The 26,989-nt window shown below is 35.3% G+C and overlaps 1 protein-coding gene across 8 annotated transcripts in view; it reads right to left on the reverse strand.

Annotated features, from left to right (window-relative positions):
* The window catches only part of RAPGEF4 (Rap guanine nucleotide exchange factor 4), a 351,048-nt gene that overhangs the window by 230,547 nt on the left and 93,512 nt on the right, over positions 1–26,989 (reverse strand). The window contains exon 1 of one of the 8 annotated variants that reach the window (XM_074215704.1): positions 1,905–16,571. The exons of the other annotated variants lie outside the window; for them this stretch is intronic. The gene's annotated coding sequence lies outside the window, so the exon portion shown is untranslated. Of the gene's footprint in view, positions 1–1,904; positions 16,572–26,989 lie in introns of those variants that run through there. 8 annotated transcript variants of the gene reach the window in all.

Genomic DNA, 26,989 nt, shown 5'->3' on the forward strand with positions numbered 1-26,989 from the left:
TATAGTGGGATTTTCCATATGTCCTTTGGTTGGAAGTGGAGGCAATAGTGACCCAATGTATCCCTTTAACCTGACCTGTTCTTTGGCCAGCTTACCTCATTCCGCAACTTTGCTTTTACTTTCGTTGTTTGTTAATATTAGTATTTAAACTTTCTGTCATGTAATCAATATCGTATTTGGCCACTGTTGCTGTTGACTCTACAGAAAAGACAGTCTTTGAAAACAGCTTGTTTGGTTTGCAGTAAGTTGAGGCTAAGCACATTCTGGCTACTTTGGCCATTCTTGGGATTAAGGATATGTTTAAGGAAATTTAAGGCCAAATTGAGCTAAAGATTGAATGCAGCTGCTGTGCCAGCTGTGAAACCATTTTCAACTTTGTCCATTACTTCAGAAACTCAACTATTTAGCGCAGCTATCACTGGACTAGTGCTCCTGTTGGCCTTACACATTTGGCAGCAAGCATTATTGCAGAAATGAATGCTTGAGAGTATTTTTAGCAAATCGCATGCTGTTCTATCAACAATTAAAAAGATTAGAATTCAGCAGACATATGCCTCTAATTATTGCAGGATCGAAGACATACGGATGGAACACAGCTAATCGGTCAATGTTTATTCCTTGCTAGCAGATCTACTATGCAAAAAACTTCATCCTTCAGACATGATACTCCATTGTCTCTAGGACAACATTCCCCCTCCTCACTCTCTGCCCTCTTCTACCACCCAATCCCCTTAAAGTAAATTTTCCACTGAATCTTCCAAAGCTCTGTTAGAATTGACACTCTAAATACCATTCACCCTTGCCCCTCCAAACACATTACAGTTTGAGTAGTTTATTTAAAGATTAATTTTGAAATGTCATTTGGGATACAGCCTGTGGCCAGTTATTGGGTTAGTTACATCCTTCCCTCAGAATATTCTACGCACTTCTGCGGACTCCCTTCTGAACAAAAGCGTCATACCACTGTCTCAGCCATAAAATCCTGGCTTCCCTTCCCCTTGCCCATGTATTATTTAAGCATGTTGCTCTGTGTACTGGCATTAGAATTTTCCTCTGAGTAACAATCAGTAACAGCTTTATACACTGCTCTGACAGGAAATGTGGGATAGCTGAGTGAGTTCCACCCATTCGTTACTACACTCTAGCCTTGATAATGAGATATGATAATCTAATTTGGTAAAAATAAACTGTGAAATCAGAGATTTGCAGCAAAAAACTTTTAAAATGTAATTCAGACTAGCAATCAATGCTTATTCAGTTTCCTTGCCATCGCAGCCTCCTCTCTTTGCAGATGCTTAAGTGATGCTAAATTAAATAATTGACAAATTTTTAAAACTGCTGGAAATTACCATCTGTGCTTAATTTTGGAATATAAAAAGGTCCATAGAAAACACCCTTTATGATTATTTTGCCTAATAACAGCTATAAAACAATACAAACATCCCAGCAGTAGAAATAGAATGCATTTTTGAGGAGGTTGTACTTGCATATTCAGAGTATTTCAAAATAAAAGACAACACTAGAGACATGCTGGGCTGTCCTCTCCTGCCAAAAGACAACACTCATAATATTTTCTTAATGTATAGCAAAGGAACTGAACTTCTACTTTAAAACAGCATTAAAAAACAAACTTTCAAACACTAATACATGGACTTAAATAATTGATAAATCTGCATATTTCACTCCAAGATAGATATATATTATATACATATAATATATATATATATATATAGTATTAAATTATCCTCTATTAAATACTTTACTCCATTATGTCAATGTTAAATATGGACAAAATGTAAATAAACACTCTCAAATCAGTGAAAACACAGAGAGAAGAGACACGGTCCCTGTTACTTACAGAATCATCTACCAGGTATATGTATATAAAACAAGCTGAAACTTACACTGAGATCTCCTTACAGGTTCAGGACAGCCAATTGCCCTAAAGATACATTTTAGACTTTTAATCCATGTCCTTCTGTTCTTCCCACTGTTGTGACTACTCAGGCACATGGTCAAGTTGCAATCAGCTTCTCCTTTAGTGATGTATGAGAGCTGTGCTGATTTATCTTGTCTTTCTGCAGCATATTAGCGCTAATGTTTCTGCATCCTACCTTAGCCGTAGCCACTGCTTTATCATTGGTAATCCAAATTAAAGAGCCAGTGAATGGAGCAGGGCTTTTTTATTTTCCTTTGCCATGAAACAATTGCCAGGCAGTCACTCCCAGACAAGGATTCCACTGTTTATTCTGTTGAACCTCCCCTTCAATATCCCATTGAGATGGCAACTCAGGGAAGAAAAAGGGATGGGTCCAATGAGATTGTCCTAGTTCAAAGGTCTGTTTATGATTTATTCTGCTAAATGGTACAGATGGCCTCAGGAAAGGCTGCAGACAGATGTCACTTGTGAATTCTTAGTCAGGATTCCAGAATTTACAACACTTATAAAAATAACACTTGATCCTCAACTGCCAGATATATAATACCACTCTGTTATTCCTATTTGGCTAGTACTGTGAAAAATCTCCCATTTCCTCATCAAGAAATGCTTTATATGTGCTTCTTTAGATGTTGATTATAAACATCAATACAAATGCCATAATTTAAAGCAAGTTATGTTACTGGAGTAGCATAAAATTCTAGAAAAATTAGAGGAGACTAATCAAACAAATCATTATTACCATCCTTCTACTTTGCTGTCAAGTAGCAATAGGCCAGTGATTAAAGGCTTTATTTAATTCATGAGTTTTCAGTTCCATCCCCTGGAGATACTTAAAGTGCTCCTTAAATATTTGCACAGGGCCATAGGATCTGAGCATTCTTTTCAGGATATTTTTGAATTGGCTGCCAAAGATGCATGCAACTCTCTCAGAATCGTCTAAAATCTCTTAACTTGGTTGAAATGAGACTAGTAAAAGAAGATTAGGTCCGGTTTCTCCTTTCAGGAAGTAAGTGTGGTTTCAGGTAATGTGGTAGTACAAATAAAATCCATGATAGTCTGATGATGCTCTTTCCCTGAAACTTCCCTGCCTTCATCTTAACATGAATAAAATTTACATGGAGAATTTTAAGCTTAACTTGAGAACACCAAAAAGGAGCCATTGTTGTGTTAATTTACTCTTCTGAAATGAGCCAACAAACAGAGCTATTTCTGTCTCTGAGCCTCTCTTGCACAGGGATTATAATGGCCACTTTTATATTTATATTACTTCGGAACTCTTTACAGACTTTGTAATTTCCTCCAAATGATGGTTGAATGAAAACAAGTTAGCTTTATCACAAGTGGGGCTTAACTTTAGTCTTATAAAATGCCCTAACAATATATGAAAATATATATGCATATTTACATATTCACACACATGCATGTATTGTGTAAATAAACATCTAAAATAATAGAATAGAATCCAATATACTATATCACCATATCATATACATATAGAAGAAAATCAATAAGTATCTATACACAGAGTAACTAGGTAGCACCAGGTACAGAGAATCAGGCCTAGAATCAAGAAGACAATTTCAAATCCAATCTCAGATACTTATTAGCTATGTTTCCCTAGACAAGTCACTTTATCCTGTTTGCTCAGTTTCCTCATCTGTAAAATGAGTTGAAGAAGGAAATGACAAACTACTCCTATATCTCTGCCAAGAAAATTCTCAAGGATAGTATGGTCCAAAGAGCCAAGCATGACTGAACAACTAACAGAAACAATACGTGTATGTAACATAGGCCATCTAACAGAACAGAATGCAATAAAATCTATCATCAATTTCACACCCAGAAAAAATCAATTAATCAACAAGTTTAAAACATATATTACATAATATAATAGAAGAAATACAATACAGTAGAAAATAATAAAATACAATATCCAGATTCAGAAGAAAACTATATTAATCAACAAGTATTCATTAAACAGCTACAATGTTCCAGGCTATCCTTCATATTAGAAAATGATGTTACTGATGGTCATCATTAACTATGTATATTGAATTAAAAATGATAAAATGTAGCTTAATGTCCTCCTTGGAATGAGACAATGTCTTTCCTCTTAAAAATAAGATGGCTAGAACCCTGTTGACAAAACTTAACAAGGTCATATATGTACTCCATTATTAAAAATTATATATATAGTCACTTTTATTGACTATTTATGGCTTTCTCTTACCTAATCCAGGATAAAAATTCTACAGTGAAAAATTGGATGGAAAAAAAACCTAGTTGATAGAATGGCATAATGGAGTAACTTAACATCAGAAGATTCGGTTTGAACAGAGTTATTAAAAGGATGAAGCCAAATTGAATTCTCCCCCTCCCCCCACTCCCATAAAGAGCAAGGGCAGCCAAGAAGTTAAGGCCTCATTTCATAGTTTTCTACTGTGACACAACTACTCCAAGGCTCCTATCCCTTGACCCCTCTCCTAGACCCACCTCCCTGTTTTCAATACTTAACAAGAAAGGAAGATGGATTCCCTTGGAGATGGAACATGGAAAATATCCTAGCTCTAAATAAATATCTCTAAAGGACCTCAGAAGTCATCTAGTCGAATCCCATTATTTTATAAATATAGGAAGTGAGACTCCAAGAAGTTAATGAATTGCTTGGGATCAACAGCTAATTGTCTAAGACAGCATCCAAATCTAGGTGTTCCTGACTTCAGGACCAGTACTCTATCCACTTCACCCTCTCCAAGATCAACTTCATGGGACAATCCTTGGCAACACTACTGTTTCCTTCCCTTCCCCTATTGGACTGTTTTCTGCTCCTTCCCCTCCCACCATTGTTTTTTGCTCATGTGAAAGAAACCTTGGTTGTGGTTCTCCTTTCTGAGTCCTAAGTCTGTCAACAGTTAATTATGTGGTTATAGTCAAATAATGCCAACAGTGTGGTCTCAAACACTAGCTGTGTGACTCTGGGCAAGTCACTCTTTCTTCAGAAAACTGAGGCAAACAGGGTAAAGTAATTTCCCCAGCGTCTCACAGATAATATGTGTCTGAGGTTGAATTTGAACTCAGGTTTTCTTAATTCCAGGCTTGGCACTCTATCTACTGTGCCACCCAGAATTCAGCTAACATCATCTTCCAGACTGGATAAGTACCTGAATCTAAAAACCAGGTGTTCCAGAAGGGGTTTATGTCAAAGAAGAGAGAGGGAAAATTAATACCTAGTTCTCTTTTATCTATTTGTAGGAACAGAGTTCATGATTAAGAGTTTTGTACCCTAATGAACTTTTCTCTCCATTGTTTCAATTTTGTTATGTTTTTCAATTGGACTTGTTTGTAATAATAATAAAAGTAATAGCTCAACAGGGGGAAGGCATGGAGAAAGGGAAATGTTTGCATACTTTAGGCAAAGCGAGATGGGAAGGCCCCCAGGTATTGTTCCAAAAGGGTTCCAAATATGATGTACCAGTCAGAATCTAAGGGTTCAGATAAACAATTAATTTACTAAAGAAGTACTTGATAATTCCTAAGTAGTCCTCAAAAAAAGTTAAAACAGCCTATAATGAGATTCCTGAAGATCTTGTGAGGTCTCAATCAATAGAGTCAACCTTATATGTTCTAGTCCAAAGGGCCAAAACTGAATTTTTGTTCAATCCATTTGTCAGTGAAATTAATTCATAGTACCCACATCTGTTTCACTGTGCCCTTGCTCATGATGGCTCTTGGTAGGGTGAGCTAATACAACCTGCCCATGTCTGCATCCTATATCACAAGCCCAAGAGGTAAGGAAAATGAAAATATGGGGAGGGTACAAGTAAGCCAAATTTTATGGGAAAGAAAATTGGAGCTTCAAGGGACAAATGGAACCCACTAACACTAGCACTAGCAGAACAAAGCTACAACCATTTGAGAACACTTTAGAAACACTCAATTACATATAACTAATATGTGCATCCAAAAACACTCATATGTCCCTTAAATACCTCTTTGCAAGACAAAACTAAATTAAATTAGAATATCCTATATAAAATGAAAGCTGTGAGATGAAGAATCAAATTTATTTCTTTTTTATATTTACTATTTTATTTTCCCTGATCACATATAAAAGTAATTTTAACAATTTTTGGTCAAATTTTGAATTCCAAATTCTCTTCCTCCTTTCCTCCCCTCCCCACCTCATTGAGAAGGCAAGCAATTTGACATAGGTTATACATGTGCAGTCATGCAAATCATATTTCCATGTAAATCACGTCAAGTTTATTTCTTTACCTAGCTGCTTTTTGAAGCTGGAGAGAAAAAGAACAGGGGGAAAAACCTTGAAGACAATGGTTACAAGTTAAGAAAGTGACTTCATTACATTGCCATATTTTGTAGTAGAATTTCTTGAAGGGGATGGGAGGGTGGGTTGACTGCTAAATCCTTAACTCTAGCTGTATATGATGTGAAGGAACTCTTGTTTTTTTAGTGTTTTTTTTTGAGAAACAATTTCCAAACTCATCCTATAGTTGTTACCTACTGTTTATCTAACATTAAAAGTTAAAAGATGGGGGCAGCTAAGTGGCACAGTGGATAGAGCACCACTCCTGGAGTCAGGAGGACCTGAGTTCTAATTTGACCTCAGACACTTAATAATTGTCTAGCTGTGTGACCTTGGGCAAGTCACTTAATAACCCCATTGCCTTGCAAAAAATAAAAAAGTTAAAAGATTTCTTGATAAAGTAGTATAGTCTAGTATATCAAGGAATAGAGAAAAAAAATCTTCATTTGAACTAAAGACAGAGTTTTGATAGTATTTAATAGATACCTTCCTTCACATAAGAAATAATATAAGATATGCATTCTGATAGGTTGCCACCTAATGGGTCTCCATTTTTGTTTGGCTCATCAAAATAAAACCACAAATATAACTGCTCTGTGAAGACGTAAAACAATTTCTGTCAGGGACTGTGTATTTTTACAATGAGGTAGACAATTGAACTCAGAAACACTTAGAATTATATTAATTTTAAAGTAAGAAAACCCCAATAATTATTAAGCTAAAATCATGGAGTTAGTTAGTAGTTAGTAATCAGTCTCCCCTAGCTAGCCTTCTTTACATTCCCTTTTCCTCTCCTTTCCCTTCCTTGAAGTTTGGCCAACAATCAATCACCAAGCATTTATTAAGGTCCTACTATGGGACAAGCACTGTGACAGATGCTGGGGATACAAAGACAATAATTAAACACAAATCTTAAGGCAATATTATTCCAGATCCCTGAGTAGGAAAGCATTAGTTTTTTTTTCTATCCCACTTCCAAGTCATCATTTGAATTTTTCCTTCCTGTCTTGGAGTCAGCACCACCCCCTCACTAATTTCCTCTGGCTGTTAGCAGGCCTCAAGGGTCCCCTCTGAAAACTTGGTGTATGGTTTCCACATCTTGTATCTGACAGCTATTCAACGTTCTCTGCAGTAATCTGAGATCTCTAAAAATGACTGATTTTTTTTATACTCTGACTTTTATCTATCCAGGAATGTAGCCTCCATTTATAGTAATGTTGCTATGGAACTAATTAGTCTTGTAACATATTTTGAGCTACAATCATTTTTTTGTGGCACCAATGAACAGTGTTAAGGTAGAATTGTGAACTTTCAAAAGAGAATGGAAAGAGAGACCAACATATTAGCAATTACCACAAAGGCATGTTTTTAGTCTAGTCTTTACCAAAATTTTATGCACAGAACAATGAAAATGATATGGTAAACTTTGAACAAGCAGAATATTTTCACTTCTATTGAAAGAGCAATTTAAGGTAATTAAAATGTTAAGCTAAACAAATTATCACAAATTGCTTGTAAATTTAAATAAGATCTCTGTTAAAGAAGAAAATATTAATGATGAAGATGAAAAACTTATAGAATATTTGAAATGGAAGGGATTTAGAGATTTTGTAGTCCAAGGACCTTCATTGAGCAGTCAAGGGAAATGAGGTTCAAAAAAAAATAGGATAGCATGTCCAAGATGATAAGCTAGCTAGTAGAATAGTTGGAATGAAAACAGAGGTTCCTGACTTCTAGCCATATGTTCTTTCTACTATACCATATTAAAAAACTATAAATGTCAATAAATGAAGACAAAATAAATGAAAGAAACAAATTTTTATTAAGTGCCTATGAAGTGTTGGGGACTGTGCTAAGTACTTTACAAATAATTTTTCATTTGATCCCCACAAAAACTTAGAGAATTAGATGCTGTTATTTGACTCATTTTACAACTGAGGAAATTGAGACAGAGGATAAGTGATTTGCCCAGGGTCACATATCTAAAAAGTGTCTGAAGTTAGATTTGAAGTCAGGGCTTTTTGACTCTAAGCCTGGCACTCTATCCTCTACACTCCCTAGCTGCCTTCCCCCAAAATGTATAAACTTACAAATATTGTCATTCAAAACTCATTATACATAATAATGTTACTTTAATTATTATCATCCTCAAGGATAGAAAATTATCAGGTATTAAAGAATAGTAATTGGTATTATTGGTAATACTAATAGGTAATATTGGTAATAATAATAATTTGATAATTGGTAATATTGTATTGGTAATAATAATTCCCATTATATAGCACTTTAATGTTTATGAACCTTTTAATAGACCTTCTCATAATAATCCCATGAGATAGGTAAAATAACTACATCCCAGTTTTTAGAGAACAAAATAGTCTCAATGAAGTCAAGTAACAAAGCTAAAAAAAGGGGAGCTAGAACTCCTCAAGCCTATGTCCTTCTAACATCAATTTCAATGATTTTTCCTTTTTCCAATTTATTTTTGATTCATGTAACAACGATCAGCTATCACTGACTCACACACAAAATATGATTTCAAGGAAAAGTATTAATTGATTGTTAATTTATAAAATTTAAGAAGAATGTCCGAGGTAGCTGAAAACTAGAATTAACCCAAGCTCAAGATAATTCCTCTCTTACTGGAGTCAGAACCTTTCCTTATGTTAAAGCAAGGAAAAACAACAGGATGCGCCTTGGCCCAAGACCTCACAGTCATTAAGATGAAGCATCAGCAGGTCATTATGTGTCCCAAACAATGTCTGGGTAGGTGCCCACTCCAAATTCCATAAAATATGTGGATGTGAAATGTATAGTGAACCCATGTTCCTAGTGAATTACCCCTGACCTAAGGAAGATGACAGGAGAAAAGACCATAAAAGAAAAAAAATCATTTACAAGATAATTAGGGACTAAATAAGCGACAAGTTTAAAATATGACCCCTCTAAAACAAAATGTCTCCGTTTATCTTGTGCCAAATAATAGAAACATAAAAAACCTTTAGCTGTCTAATCCCTAGAACAACCTATGATCACAGGCTTCCTTTTTTTCTTTTTAAATACCCTTATAAATAATTCTAAAAGAAAACTGATTGGATCCAGGTTATCAAGTAAGGTTTCTTCTATCCATCCATCAAGTCTCAAGATTACTACTACCTGTTTTCTCTTCCACATGTGGCTAACAGTTCTTGTACAGCCTCCCATCTCCTTCCTCTTCTTCTTTCAAACTAGCACCAATACAGAGATTACATTGAGCCCTGTCTCCTTATTTACACTTCTGGCTGGGCAGGCTGACCCAGGGCGGGGAAGCCAAGGTAAGAGAATGGACCAGGGTGGTGGCAAGTGATCATGGGCAAGCCCTAAATCACAAGGGCTAGAGAAGTTACTCCAGGTCAACCACCTCTGGTGTCTAGTCCTACCCACCTAGATAGGAAAGAACAAAGAGGAGTTAATTTCCCTGAAAAAATCTGCCCCTTGAATGACTTGAGGAACAATAATTGAAAATGCTAATGAAAATAAATTTTCTTCTAGGTTCCTTTGTTCCACAGAACTCAAAGAAACTTTTATATCATCTTTCTGTCTTCGTCCTTTCTCTGGTTTCACTTTTATATACCAGTAACTACAAATTAAAAAGGGGGTACAGAAGAGCTCAAGAGGCCTGCAGACTCTGACATACCCCCAAATCTATAATTTTCTTCTAAATTTATCTAGTAAAAGTTTCAGAGAAAATAGAAGATTGAAAACTCTTGGAGAGATAACAGACTTTTCTTATAGATAAAAAAAAAAGTCTAAAATTTCTCAGAGATGTCCTACAAATGATGGGATAAGGAGAAAAAATTCAGACAATTCTAATGGATAGGAATGCTAATGGACCCCAGGAATTATTTTAATAAGTGTTGGGGACCCAAAATAGAGAAGTTCTTTCTTATTCTACTTACCATCACTGATACCACCACCCTAAAGAGGTTAGAATTTTCCTATCTTCCCCACCCCCAACGTTTACAGAGGTTGGCTTCTGAATAGAGGTGGGACAAGGGGTAGGGAGCTGGAGATGGTGAAGAGGGTGGGGGGAGGAACTCTTCTTCTACTCCTTTCAGTCATAGCTGTGTGAAGCTGCTTTCTCATAGATCAGAAAATTATCATTGCCCTCATGAGAGGGACTATGCAGGTAAGGGGAAGATTGAGTCTAGGCCACAAGAGATAAATCTTTGAAAAGGCTCACAGGGCAATTTTTAGAAAAGAATTTGAGAAATGTAAAGGATTTGGGAGATAACTCATTTATTCTCCTAATTTCAAAGACTAGTGAATTCTTCAAATCTTTTTGCAATCTAATGTCAAGGGATCTGGTTCAAATTCCACCTTTGCTACTTGCCACCTACCTCAAAAAGTCACTATGGGCTTTGATTTTTCATCTGTCAAATGAGAGGTTTGGACTAGAAGAACTTTAAAGTACCTCCCAGTTCTAAATCTATGATCCTTTGATCCCTATCCAGTGCAGCAATAGTTAAGTTATGACCAGTTCCTTTTTTACTTTTGAAGAAAATAAAATAAGACAGATAATGGCATTTGTCACCAGAATTACAAGTCAATTCAATTCAATGAACATTTGTTAGTTACTTTTAGTTTTAAAAAATAATAAAGTTATCCTTTAAATATTTCTTTAAGATTTAAAAAAGCTTAGGATTTTGGAAACAGAGGTCCCAGTAATAGAGATGAAACCAATAGTCATCTCTCAAAGGGCTTAAAATCTAATTGATGTAGGTAAAACATGGTTAAAGACATGTATAAAAACCAAATTGTTAACTACAAGACTCAAGGGTCTTGGGGTGGCTAGGTGGCACAGCGGATAGAGCACTGGCCCTGGAGTCAGGAGTACCTGAGTTCAAATCCAGCCTCAGACACTTAATAAGTGCCTAGCTGTGTGGCCTTGGGCAAATCACTTAACCCCACTGCCTTGCAAAAACCTAAAAAAAAAAGATTCAAGGGTCTTCCTGCTTAGGGACTGAGTCTCTCTAAAAGGGATTATTAGTCAAAAAAAAATCTTTTCCAAAAATATGTTTTGCATCCTTTTTTCTCCACTGCAGAATCTGTTCTACAGTTTCATTAGGTTAGTGACCATCAACCACCTAAAGTGGATATACTCTTAGCCACAGAACGCATGAAGTCTTTTAGGACCTCACTCCAATCTAGCTTTCCAAACATATATATTTTTGTACTGCATAGTCCCCTCACACCCAAACCATTTTCTTGCTGTTTATCACTAGTAGGCTTCCATCTGTCTTCTCCCTATCTTTACACAGGCTATCCCCAGGCTTGGAATGAATTCCCTTTTCATTTCAATCTCTTAAAATCTCTAATTTTCACCACAGCTTAGCTCAAATGTCACCTTCTCCACAAAGCCTGTCCTGACTTCTCTCCTGTGACACCACACCTGAAATTATCTTTGTTATTTTTATGTATTTATAGTTATAGGTCTAGCCTTCCCTTATAAAATGTAAGTTCCTTGAGGGCAGGGGGGTCTTTTACTTAGTACATCTTAGTACATCTGTCCTTTACCACAGTGACAAACTTGCAATATTACTCCTTTTACTAAAAAAAAAAGATAGCTTCAGTGCCTGGCTTAATCTTTCTCCTTTGTAATTTGTTGGCATTATTCACCACAATATGAGCAGATGCATGCCTTAGATTGTTTGTCCATCTCATCAGACATTGCTCACTGGGGCTTCCCCGGCTTTCCTAAAGTGTAGAAGGAGGTGGCTCCTCCCCTCATATACTCAATTGCAGCACATTGAAAAACCCTGAATGTTCCAACAGGGCAATTATTGGTTCATAAAGTTCCATGACTCCCTGTTCCCAAATTACCCGAAACAACCCCACCACATAATATAAAAACTTCTATGTGACGCCTACAAAAAATCCCCTAGATTGCCAGCTAAAAGATTATTATCAACAAGCATTCCTGGAATACCATATAGCTGTAACACCAGTTTCATTAGTTACAAATATTTGGATGATCTGTGATGTCATCCACTTGGGGAAATGAAGTTCTCAAATAGACCATAATTTAGCAATCCAAGAGCATCAAGAGAGGTTGAGCTGGGAACCCAATAAGAGCAGGGACAGTTTTTGTCTTTCTTTTTATCCCTAGAATTTAGCACAGTATCTGGTCGAAGTAGGCACTTAATTTTAATGCCTTACCTCTGCTGATTATCTCATTTTAACATATACACACCTATATAGGATTTATACATATATCATTATGTGTATATCTATATGTAAACACATACACAAGCACACACATACACACACACACATATAAAAATGATGAGGCAGCTAAGTGGTACAGTGGATGGAACACTGGTCTTAGAGTCAGAGGACTCCAGGAGGACGAGAATTCAAATATGGCCTCAGATATTTGATACTTATTGGCTGTGTGACCTTGGGCAAGTCACTTAATCCTGATTGCCTCACATCTGGGGTCATCTCCAGTCATCCTGATTCATATTTGGCCACTCAACCCAGATGACTCTGGAAGAGAAAGTGAGGCTGGTCACAGCACGCCCCTCACTCAAATCCAATTCACTTGCTTTTCATGGCATTATCTCCCTGATGTTGTGGTCTTCTTCAAGAATGAAGGACAAGTATTATTATCATAAATATGACAGTTATTCTTTCTTTGCTGTCTTCTCCCTCAGACTGTGAATTCCTTGGAAGATGGAATTGTCCTGACACTTCATACTCTCTAGACTGTAGTCCACAGCAGATATTCAAGATGTATTTGTTAAACGATTAAGAAATGATAACTGCTTGCACAGACAAAAACCACTGTAACCAAGATCAAAAGAAATGTAGTAAGCTGGGAAACAATATTTACAACTAGTATTTCTGACAAAGGACTCATTTCTAAAATATACAGAGAACTGAGTCAATTTTTTTTAAAAAAAGTCATTCCCCAATTGAGAAATGGTCAAAGGATATGCAAAGGCAATTTACAGATGAGATCAAAGCGATCAATAGTCATATGAAAAATTGCTCTAAACAATTACTTATTAGAGAAATGCAAATTAAAGCATCTCTGAGGTACCACCTCATACCTCTCAGATTGGCCAATATGACCAGAAAGGACAATGATCATTGTTGGAAGGGTTGTGGGAAATCTGGGATACTAATTCATTGTTGGTGGAGTTGTAAACTCATCCAACCTTTCTGGAGAGCAGTCTGGAATTATGCCCAAAGGGCAAAAAAAAATGTGTGTACCTTTGATCAACAATACCATTACTAGGTCTATACCCTGAAGAGATGATGAAAATGGTCAACTTGTACAAAATTTGTACAAACTCGTACCAAAATATTCATAGCAGCCCTGTTTGTAGTGGCAAAGAATTGGAAATCAAGTAAATGTCCTTCAATTGGGGAATGACTTAGCAAACTGTGGTATATGTATGTCATGGAACACTATTGTTCTATTAGAAACCAGGAGGGATGGGAATTCAGGGAAGCCTGGAGGGATTTGCATGAACTGATGCTGAGCAAGATGAGCAGAACCAGAAAAACATTGTACCCTAACAGCAACATGGGGGTGATGATCAACCTTGATGGACTTGCTCGTTCCATCAGTGCAACAATCAGGGACAATTTGGGGCTGTCTGCGATGGAGAATACCATCTGTATCCAGAGAAACAACTGTGGAATTTGAACAAAGACCAAGGACTATTACCTTTAATTTAGGAAAAAACCCTGATATCTTATTGTCTGATCTCGTTCTCTATTTTACTTTATGTTTCTTCCTTAAGGATATGATTTCTCTCTCATCACATTCAATTTGTATCAATGTACAACATGGAAACAATGTAAAGACTGGCAAATTGCCTTCTGTGGGGGTAGGGGGAGGGAAGTAAGAGTGGGGGGGGGATTATAAAACTCAAAATAAATAAAATCTTTTTAAAAAAGAAAAAGAAATAATAATTGCTTGATAGTCACACAGTCACATACCTAAGTGTTATAGGAAGACACTGAAACCTGGAATGTCTGACACCAATCCCAGAACTTCTATTTCATTACCCTCCCATTATTTTCAATAGACATTTTTTAACAGTTTCAAAAAGTCTAAAAGGTTACTTCATATTCTTTCCATGTTCTTTCTGCCATAGAAGTAAAGGTATTTCAAAATCCAATAAGTTGTCTAAGGATCCAACACTAATATCTGCTGTTCCCCAGGCAGTTGGGTGGTAGAGAGACTAGAATGCCAATTCTAGAGTCAGGAAGACTCTTCTTGAGGAGTTCAAATCTGGTCTTAGACATTTAGATACTTACTAGCTGTGTGACCCTGGGCAAATCACTTAACCCTGTTTGCCTTAGTTTCTTCATCTGTAAAATGAACAGGAGAAGGAAATGGGAAACCATTCCCCCATTGCTAAGAAAACCCTAGATTTGGTCAAGAAGGGTTAGAACTGAAACTACTGAACAATAGCAACATTGCCCCTTGAAATATGAGAATTCTCATAAACCAAGACAGAAAAACTTTTGCTTCCTGAAGGTACACATTAAATGAATATTTCAGGCTTAGAATGAATTAGAATAGTCCTGGTTCAAGGAACAGGTTTCCATTTGTAAAAAATTTGCAGAGCAAATGTGAAATGTCAAATGCCTGAAAGGGAGTTCACATAGGAAACACTTCTCTATGGTCAGAAACAAATCATAGGGAATACTCTGTGCATGGGTTTTTAATTGTGCATTTTGTTTTTTAGATGCTGGATAATTTTCTGACCATTAAGGACAATCATGGCTTAACTTCACAATAAAAGTAATTGAATTGCATGCTTGAGAGATCCAACTGATTCACAATGGGGGGCATGGAAGGAGAGAGAGGGAAATGAGAAGCTCAGAGGAATTCAGAAGTAATTTTCTCTAGATGAAAAACAGAGCTAGTCTTTGGAGTTGAAGAACCCTGGATGAAAGAATGCTGTCATTTTCTGAAGACCCATACTTTGCATTCTTGCCCATGACAATTAAGAAAATATAAAGAAGGCTTAAAGAGGATCAACTGAAACCCACTCAATCCCAGGGTGGAAGTTTGAGATGGAATTTCCAAGATAAGGCAGAGCAGAGCTACTTTACTGTATCACAGTGGTGGTATTAGTTGTCTGCTCTTTGGGGCTGAATAAAGTACAAGGATAGAGGGGAGAGCGCATAGGTAGTCTGATGCAAGAAGTGCTTAAGATGGATTTTTGGTCTCCTTTTGTAAAATAAAAGAGCAACACCTGCCAGAGAGACAAGACATTCAACTGCATAAATATAGAAAAATAACCTGTATTGCAAGAAAAACTTGTGCTTAGTCTGTATGATGATGATGAAAGAGAGAAAGTAGTATAACCAGACATGGAGGTGGGAGAAAATACAGATAGAAGATGAAAAAAAATGCTGGAAACTGTCCAAGAGGATTCATTGATCAATGATTATTGCTTTCAGATTCATGAACGATGAATTGTGCTTGTAAAGTTCACCTGATTCTTCCCTGACTCTACCTTCTTATCTTAATACGAAGTAACCTAAGTAAATCAATCAGTTTTCCAAGAATATACCAACAAGGTTCCCCTCTATCAATTTCTTTTAAATTTATTCTTGTTTTATTGTTTTGGGGGTTGTTTTTGTTTTTTGCCAGATAGATGGGGGTTAAGTGACTTGTCCAAGGTCACACTTTTACAATTAAGTAACTGAGACTGGATTTGAACTCAGGTCCTCGAATCCAGGGCCAGTGTTCTATCCACTGTGCCACCTAGTTGCCCCAATTTATTCTTATTTTATCCTCAAATGGATTGCCAATGAAATCCATTGGCCTTACAGCTTAGAAGTCCAATTTATATGACTTCTTTGGGCAATCCCTCAGGGCATCTTCATCTGTAAAGTGGAAGAAGATTGACTAGGATGTTGGAAAGACTAAACAATATGAAAACCCCTTGAGAACTGGTTCCTATGCAAATGAAAAATATTAAAAAAATCAATATGCATATTTTATGTGAAGGTATAGAGGAATAAAAAAACTGGGTTCTAATCTCATTTCCTACACTCACTATGTGAATCTGGACAAATCCCAAACTCATTATAAAATGGCATAATAATAATACCTGTTTCAAAAGATTGTTTTTAGGACCAGATGTAATGATAATGCATGTGTTTTTTTTAAACTTTAAAACTCCATGTGTCAGATACAATTCATTATAATAATAATAATAATTATTATTATTATTATTTCATTCTTTTAATGTTTTTCATGTAGAGCCAGTACTGGAATCAGTTATGCTATGTGACTACTTTTATATGAAATATTCTATGAACTGTTGTACATATGTATAAAATAATTGCTTTCTATAATTCAATATAGTTTAAGGATATTATTTATTATTATTAAGAATTAAAATACCAAGATAATCTAATTATTAATATTATTGTTATTGACTTACAGGAAGTACTCCATAAAAATCATATAAAGTGTAGCTTCTTAACCTGTCTTGGATTTCTATTAATTTAGAAGATTAAATACTCAAGTCTAATAGAATCAAAGTCAAAGATGAGAGCACTAATAAATACAAGGAGAAAAATGGAAATCAAAGTTAAAGGCTTCTAGGTCATCAACAGGAAAGGTCAGCCAAGAGGACTGAAGTCTGAGCTTTCCCTGTTGCTAACCAGCAGTTGAACATTAGAACACTGGTCTTAATCCCCATCTGGCAAGGCCTGCATCACAGGCTGAGTTTCTGTGTTTACATCATTGGGAAGTGTGTGCCCTTCTTCAAGAATCCTATTGATCTCCTTAAAAATAGAGATCATTTTCTCTACTTCACTCAAATTTTTAATATAATTTTGACTTATGTGCAATCAGCTAACAAGTCTTATAATGTCTCAAAATTCTTTTCCATCCATTCTGATACAATCCTTCAACACAGGCCCTATGAACTCATATTTTCAATATTTGGCAGTGATCTCACAGCTTCTAGTCTCTCCTTTCTGGGCATCATCATTTTCATGAAGCATCACTTTTTACCTTTTCACTTTCCTGTTCAAGACTTCTAAAGGTTTCTATTGCCTACAGTATAAAACACTTTAATTTGATATTCAAAGACCTCCATGACTTTGTTTTCATTCATGTTTGTTTTCTCATCTCCCACTACTCTCCTACATAATTGCATTGGCTCCAATCAAACTGATGTAACCCTTGACTCAAAGAACCAATTATATGAAACCTCTTTTTTTGGTGAAGATTATTCACTGTTCTTTGCCTACATGAGGGGTGAATAGAAATGTTGCAAGTGAGAGAAGAGGGAAATCTGGGGCTCTTCCAACTTTCCATATTTTAGAGAGAAGATGGTCATTCCAACCCCTTTCTAGGTTGCTGAAGGGAAAGAAAGATGCTGAAATCCAAGTCAATGGTAGAGACAATAAATCAGTTTCAAAAGGAAGCTAAAAGCATAATTTACAATAATTAACATCCCTCTCACTGAAAGGGAGAAAAGATAACTGAAGGAATAAGAGATAGAACATGATTTAAGACAAGACTTAGGATAACAGTTTTAGATCTAGAAGGGACCTTTGAGGCCACCAAGTCCAACCTCCATATTTTAAATAGAAAGAAATTAAGCTTAAAGATGCCTCTCTGACCAAAGTCAGAAAGGCATTGAATGGTAAAGGCAAGATTTGAATCCAGGTCCCTGGGCACTTAATTCAATACATTTTTCATTATACTATAGCTGCCTAACTCATTTATTTTTTTTTTTGCCATGCTTTTCTCTTTCTGTACCTCTGAGTTTATTAATGGTGTGTAATGATTCTGAGTCTTAGGTTCACATAGCTGAAGAAATCTGCAACAAAAAAGAACGTTATACAATGGTTTCCTTTACTCGTTCTTCCCTTTATCTATTTTTCTATTTATATACATATATATATGCTAAAATAGGATTCTTCTAAAATTCCAGATTTATCCAAATTTTCTAAATGAGAATTCACAGCACACTATTTCCCTCCTCAAGAACTTTTATGCTAGTTCTCTATTGTCTCTTAGATACCATCCCAATAGGTTATCATTTAAAACATTTCAAAATCTTCTTCCAATCTACCTTTCTAGGTTTATTTCACATAACTCCTTGTAGAGGGCCAGCCCCAGAGAGTGATATTCACATATACTTGGTGACTTTTTCCATCAAAGATATGTGTGGATTATTGCTCATTGTATGGATCCGTTGGCTCACCAGTGAACCCTGACCTAGGATAATCTGTGGTTCTGGAGGTAGTTGTAAAAGGTTTCTTTGATGGAGCAGTATGCATATTTCTAAGAACAAAGATTGTAAATTTACCCAGGAAATCATAAAACTGGGTCTCCCTTAACTGGTCATTCCTGAGATAAGTTTTTGCTATAAAAAAGTCTGAGTGTCCAAAAATAAAGTTGGTAGATTTTCACTTCCCAACCTTTTGTGTTTGGATATGTTTTTCTACCTGACCTGACTCTCGGAAATTCATATCCAGACCCACACCAGAGCTATTGCAGGCGATAACTCCTTATCATGAAAGGTGGTATTATCAGAAAGACCTGTATTAAAATCCTGCCTTAATAACTTAATAACTGTGGGACTCTGAAAAATTTAATGGTTTCAATTTCTCTCTCTCTCTCTCTCTCTCTCTCTCTCTCTCTCTCTCTCTCTCTCTCTCTCTCTCTCTCTCTCTCCCCATATATATCTGTGGATATATATGTGTGTATGTATGTATATGTAGATATACATACATATGAGGAGGTTGGACTTAGTGACCTCTAAGCTCTTTTCTAGCTCTAGAGCTATGATACTATATGCTTTACCAACCAAATGTGCTCATTTGCCATTCTCTGGGCTTGACGTGGTAACTCCTGCTTCTCTCTGCCTTACTTGACTTGTCCCTTAAGTATGCAATGCACTCTTCACCCTCCTTTGAAGACTCCTTAACTAACTTCAAGGCACAGATCATATGACACCTCCTACAAGAAACTTTTCCTGGTCCCCCTTGTCTATTTGTGCTCATTTTCTCCTCAAATTATCATGTATAACTTGACCTGTTTACATGTTCTAACACTTCAAGACAGTGTAAGCTTCTTGCCTCTCCCCTCTGACTGGAGGGTGGAAAACTGAACTCCTCCCAAAACCTTCCTTTATACAGAGGTTTCCTGGTAACCCAATTTTCCATTAGTAGTTTTGCTTTGCTTCGACCCTCAAAAAAAAAAAAACAAAACCCAGGATCACATGCTGGGTAGCCCCTGGTGCTTCCCTCTTCCTCACCTTTTCAACTTCATTTTGTATGCTATCTTTCCTGATTAAATTATAAACTCCTTGAGGACAAAATCTTTCTTTTTCCTTGTTTTTATTCTGCCTGGCACTTAATAAATGTTTTGCGGAAATGAATAGTAGAGGCTATTTTTTTTCTGCCTTTGAATTCCTAGAATCTAACACAGTGTCCTGCATATTAGGTGTTTAATAAATAATTCTTGTTATTCTTGTTGTACATCCCTGTACATGATCTTTCCAGAACAAAGCACATATATGAAGTAATCCAAAATTATTTGTGCCATAATGCACAAAACCCTGGGGCTGGGGGCTGGAAGATCTGAATTCAAATCCAGCCTTAATAGCTGTGTGACTCTCAGAAAGTCATTTAACCTCTACTTGCCTCAGTTTCCTTATATGCAAAAAGGGAATAAAACAGCACCTACCTTCCAGAATTTGAAAATTTGCATCAAATGAGATAGATCTGAAAATCAATGAGCACAGTACTTGGGACAAAATAGGCAGTTAATATATGCTCATTTCCTTCCTTACAGTGGTGCTGGTGTTTCCTTGACCAGTATAGATTACAACCCTTTCATGCCTTCTTACCCATAGCAATTCTTGTCCCTATCTTTCTGCAAATCCCTACAAAGATCTTCCCAAAATGATTGAGACAATTCTTTTTCAAAGTAGTTTCATATTTTGTGGATGTAAGATAAAAATAATCATCTTTTATCTTTAATGACCCTACATATTGTTCAACCTGTCTTTCTTCTGCCAAATATGTGCTTGATGATATCTTTTATATTATTTTTCACACACTAGACATCATAGGCAACATGCTGCAGATCATTTATGTCTATATTGCTAAAGTCTTTTGGATCACTGAATTATTGTATTTCCACTTCTCTGCTGCCAAACAAAATCTCTGGTGTTGGGCGGGGATGGGGGGAGACTTGGAAGGGGCATGGAACTGACGTTCAAAAGAGAAGTTTTTGGTGGGGAAGACAAACCAGCTTGGGAATAATCAAAAGCACTAAGCCAGTTCCCAAGTATGATTCAGTCCAGTTTGCTTCTTTAGTTTAACTGTCATTATTACAGGCAGAGAAAGGTCTTGAGTTTGTCCTTGTCACTTTGTCCTGGACATATGATGTCCTCCAGTCAAGCTGACCAAAGTAAGGATACGATCTCATTTTTCTTTTGGGGCTGTAAATCAAGTATCCAATATCAGAATCAAATGACATTCTCACTGCACCTTCCTTTCATCCGCCACTTGGAAAAATGGGAAGTCACACAATTCTAAAGGATAAACCAGCAGCAGGAAATGCAGGGTAATCTTGTATTTCCATAACACATTGCATTGCCTTAAGCCCATCCTTTTTACAATGTACACCGAAATTAAAATAAAGAAAAGAATTTTGAAAAAAGATAAAAATTCTTCATATCTTGGTTCTGGCAGTAAATCAATGAATCAATGATTCTCCTCTGTTGGCTCTGCTGGAGAGACTCTCCAACAGGACTCCTCTAGTAGGAAAATGAAGCCTAACAGCATGGATTGTTAAACTGTGAACTGTATCCTCATGTTCCTTCTATAAGTGCCTCTCTCTTGATTTTTCACCTCAGATAATAAATTTCTGCCAGATGAAACAAAGGACAGGGAATTAACTAAATGTCTGGATTCAATTTTTCTATTCATGCCCAAGAGAATAAAGATGTACTTTTATATTAATTCTTTGGTATAGTTATTTTTCCTATTAATAATATAAAATAATGGCTAGCATTTAAACTTTGCAAAACAGTTTATAAAAATTACATAAAGTGATCCTCACAATAGCCCATGAGGTAGATGCTGTTATCATTCTCTTTCTACAGATATAGAAACTAAGGCTGAGAAAGGGTAAGTGACTTGCCCATGTCCTTTTCTGCCTATATTTCTGGCATAAAGAAATTAAGAGATAAAGGTTTCAATATTAATAAACTACCAAACCTGGTCTAGAAAAGCTTACATTGTCATATAAATATACACACACACACACACACACACTGTCTTCTTCCAAACACCTTGTGCTTCTTCCAATATATAGAGAATATATTGGAATATATTGAATATATTGAGTTATACATATTACATAGAGTATCTTTTTAAAAATATTTATAAATATTTATAAAACTCAATAATTTCAAGAGAACTGCATTGACACATAATGCTAATATAATAAAATTGTAATAAAAACATAAACTATATGCTACTTAAAGTGCACCTAAATAAAAAGTTGATCTTTGTAAATTTTAACTTTTTTTGTATTATATCAAGTTCTGACTTCTTAGTTGTAGTACTCACTGAATTTTGTTGCTATTATTTTTCTATATAAAACTATACCAAGCATTCATTGCTATCTTGATTCTGTGTTTCTTTGGTTTCATTTTGTATTCTTTGGTTTGGTTTTTTTTTTTTGCTTACTATTACTTTATATAAGTTGAACTGGCTTTATCTTAGTTAAACAGTATGACAATCCTTAGCACTTAACACTGAAGTTCATTCTTAAGATACTTTCTAATTGTTAAAAATCATTTAAATTAAAATGACAAAAAGCACCAAGCTGTTTAAGAAATTTGGTGAGCATGTTTGCTTTAATTTGACATCATAATACTAAAGTGAAAGATGCTGCCATATTGCCAAGAGTTATTTTCAATTTTTGTATTTCCTGACTTTACCTAGATGGGATGTATGTTAAGAGCTGATTTGTCTTCTATCCCATCAAAATAATTATGGCCTGACTGGTCTCTATGTCACATCCTGAAGTCTCTTCAAATTACTCATCATTTGACTGAAAGGCAGGAAGTACTTCTTTTGGAGGAGGAAGCCAGAAAGGAATATACGCCTTAGGACAAGACCGTTCTTACCCAAGCAGTGTTATTTTTGTCTACTAGGCAACACCCAAACAAAAGCAGGTATAATTACATCTGATAGGAAGTATGTACCAAAATCTCCACCCTTGTTACTCATAAGTTGATTGAGGAGATATCCAAAATTAGATCTTGTAGACTTATCAATAAGAAAATCTAGTTCATGTCTATATCTTTACTGTCTCCTTCCTAGGAATACCTGGCTTTGACTGACTTCTAAAATATTTGAGTCAATTAACATGTTAGCAACAAACACAATCAGGGAACACAATATATGCATATTTATTCCAGAATGTAGGATACAAATGGGACTTGGACTATTAGCCAGGAACAAACTAACAATTTCAAAAGAGAACTTCTTATAAAGTATGTAGTGTTGGAGGAGTCTCTTCAACCATGGTCTTTCTTATCTCTTGCTTGCCTTTGGAGTCTCACCTCACCTGTATCCATTGACTTAACTCCTTTTTCCCAGTTCAGTCAGGTTGCTACAATTTTCACTGAGCCTACTGTAGCATAACTTCAGAGTCTGGGCCAGATATCAGAATCTGCTGCTGCCCTACATTCGTCACTCTTGAACCTTTCTGCACCTTTCTGATGCAAGAGGAAACTTATCTCCTCTTCTCACTACAAATGATATATAATATGACAAAGAAATGCAACAAAAAATTTTGTCCCAGACCACACCAACACTAGCATCACTATGATGGTTGTAAAAGAATAGAATTACTAAAGTTGTATCTACCAAAGACTCCAGGTTGCACCATAGCTTGAGCCCTTATCAGTCTTTACAAAATTTTGTTCGAAAGTGACAGTTCCAAGCACACTTCAATAATTCAGGAACTTACAATTTCAAAGAGATTGCAATATTTATTACTTTTCACATGTAACTCAAAATGCTTTTCAGAATACTTGTAGCAACTCACAGGTTCACCACAATTGATCCAGCTATGACACTTCTAGGAGAAAAAAATCCTCTATACAAAATATTTATAACCTCTTTTTTATGATGGTAAGAAAACTGCAAACTAAGATATTGTTCAACAAATGAGAAATAGCTGGATAAGCTGTATTATATGGATGTGAAGGAATAATATTATGCTGTAAGAATTGAGAAAAAAAGTGATTTTTAAAAGACATGGAAAGATTGATATGGGATGATGCAAAGCAGAGTAGAGTAGAAACAGAAGAATAATTTATACTTTGATATCAATACTATAAAATGAATACTTTTGAGGACTTTTATACACTGATGGAGAAAGAAATTAATAGAACCAGATGAAAAATTTATATAACTGTTATAAAATAAAGTTATAAACAATTTTGAAAGCTTTAAACTATGATCAAGACAAGGACCATGCATAATTCTTGAGGACAAATGATGAACTATGTCTTCCATTATAAAAGGAGAATAGATTTAGATGTAGAATGAACCATATATATTTTGTGTCTAGACATGTAGAAATCTGTTTTACTTGACTATGCATATTTGTTACCAAAAAATATTTTTTCTTTTTTTTTGTTCAGTGGGGAGGAGGAGAGTGGAAGATAGAGAAATTAGAGATTTCAATTAATTTTTTTCAAAGAGAGAAGTGGGGAGAGTACCATAGATGTGAAATAGTGTATGTATTTTCAGACAAATGCTACTTATTTTATTTTGTTACAAGAAATATCTCTCACAAAATGAGAGTAATTGGTAAATATCTGTAATGTAAAAATCAAGTGCACTAATAATACTAGAAGAAAAAATAAAGAAAAGTATAGATTATTTCAGTAGTGTAAGTAAGCCAGGTAGCATGCCTCTATGTTCTCCAGAAGTTTCTGTGTCTGAAATATGCATTACTCAGTAGCAAAATCATAAACTTCTCTTTCAATAGAAATAATACATTTAACATAGCAGTTTTAGATTTATCCATATGTTATTTCATCTGGTCCTCATAATAGCCATATATATATATATATATATATATATATATATATATATATATATATATATATACACACACACACACATATATATATATATATATATAATATATTGAGGTTTATCTATATAAAAGCAAAACTATTGGGAAAACATATGTTGCCAAGATAATTTTGCATATATTATCAAATTACATTTATTAAATTAAGAAATCATGTTTCATTATTTCATGCCTTGGCTTGATATCTTTTATGGGATTTAAAAATTACTCCCTCAAAAATATAAAAATATATGGTTTAGTTCTTACTAATTATATTAGTTCAGTAAGAGGACTGGAAAAACTTCATTCAAGTTAAGAAGAGTTACTGGGAAGAAGGAGAATCTTCACCTTCAAGCCTCTACTTATGACTCCTCTTCCTTTTCCCAGTATTTTGAAACCATATTAAAAAATTAGAAAGAGAATTTGAAATAGTTTTTCTCTACCCATTTCTGTTTCTGACATAATTTGTTTCATCAAGGAGAAACTGGTTACAGTAATTAGATTCTATCATCATAAAATTACGTATTACCACAGACTTTTAAATAAAGAAAATGAAAAAAATAATTCATTTACATATAAATACATTCTAGCTGGTAAGAGAGCTTTTACAAGTTGGAAATGTTTCCTACCTAGCTAATTATTGCACTTCCTATCCTTTTACTTTGACACTTTGAAAGATCTGAATGGATATTCTTCTTACTGACAGGCTACAATACATCCACACCTCATTAAGTATTCTTTGGGAGCTAACATGACCAAAAATAATCAACACCTGGTAATGAAATATGTGATAATGTGTTTCTCCAAACTTAACTAAGCAAATCCTAACAGCAGACACACAATCTATTTCCCAGATAATATTCAAAGCTTTTTGGGTTTGGTAGAACTTCCTGAACTTGTGTTCTACCAGAATTGCCTTTGAATATTCAAGGTCAGTTCCACATCACAATGAAAAATTGGAGAATTTTATTTAGCAGGTCCACATTTACATTTTAAATTTCTAATTCTGTTACATCTTGAAAGATAGCAGTTCCTATTGATTTTTTGACTCAAAGACTTGTTACCCCTCCTCCCCTCCATCATTCATTTACCAGTAGATGCAGTTTTTTCTTTATTCAGTGTTTTTAATCTCCTGGGAAGACCATATTCCAGTTACTCTGGCACAATGGCATATAATATTGTTACATAGATCATATGACCAAGGCTCTTCAGTTTCAGTCCAACCAGATGGTCACACTAAAAGCGTCTAATGTATAGCAAGAACAAGGTAGAATGAGTTAGACTAATAAGACCCCAATCTGTCCAAGAAAAATAACCTATTCTACAACAATAGAATTAAAAATACATCTTTTCCTTTAGAAAGGTATGTGTTAATGTAGCAGTAAACTTTTGGAAGGGAACTTAGAGAGATCATAAAATCTGAAGCTCCAAGTTGTGATATATGACTTTGATGTATGACCTTAGACACATGGATAGCAAATGGCAAAGTCAGGATTTGAAACCAGGTCTTAAAGAGCTTAGCCCAGAACTCTGGGCACAGCAGAAGGACTTGATAAACTAGAAATCTTTCATTTGGACCACGTTTCAAGTAGCTAACTGATCAAGGAATATTATTGATTCATGATGGGCATTTCCTATCAAAGCAAATTTGCAAAATCAAATATTATAAATAGAAATATATTCCATATGAAGACTTTCAAGAGAAGCTAAACAGACCACCCATCCTCATCATGATATCCCATTTAAGTAATAACTTCCCAAATTTAAAAGTAGATGTAGAAGGGAAGAGATAACGGAAAATTGGAGCACAGAATTTGAATGTTGAAAGAAACCTAGTCCATGAATACTTTTTTAATCTTGAAGACTGTAAATTTATTGATTTTCTTTGTGATTCCACGAAATTCTGTCCATTTAAAAACATTGATCTGTGAAGGGATCCATATAACCTTACTGAACTGCCAAATGAGCACATCATCAAAAAAGTTAAGAATCCCTGATCTAATCTCTCATGATGCCAGAAAACACCTCTTTTAGGATCATCAAATTAAATGTACAACAAGCAATCATCCCAAACCTATCACTTTTATATTCAGTCAGTGTCCAAATTTCATTTAACTATATTGACAAATAACTTTAGTCAAATCATTAGAATTTTTATGCCATAGTAGAGCATCCAACACTCAAGAGTGGCACAAATGAGCTCCCAAAAGCCAGCAACAGAGAAGCAGGCAGTACTTGAACAACAAAATGCATTTTAAGGAAATATATATATCATGTTTGCAAAGACATTCTGTTCTTGCTTTCTGTTTCTGCCTTAGGTTGATGTTAATCCTAATTTTACAGACCTGAAATCATAGCCAGCTGAGAGAAATTAAGGAAAAATAATACTGTATGTCAACATACCCAATTTCCCCACCCAATTTTATGAGCTCAATTCATAACAGCTGCACTATCAGCATAAAGATTTAATTTCTAGAGGGTCATAGACAGAAGGTGACACATATCATCAAGAATGTTTGCACCGATAGGTAGAAATACATCAAGCCAGGAAATGTGGAATATATGTGGAGCAAAA

Source organism: Macrotis lagotis, chromosome 1 (assembly GCF_037893015.1).
Source record: "Macrotis lagotis isolate mMagLag1 chromosome 1, bilby.v1.9.chrom.fasta, whole genome shotgun sequence".
Taxonomy (NCBI): domain Eukaryota; kingdom Metazoa; phylum Chordata; class Mammalia; order Peramelemorphia; family Peramelidae; genus Macrotis; species Macrotis lagotis.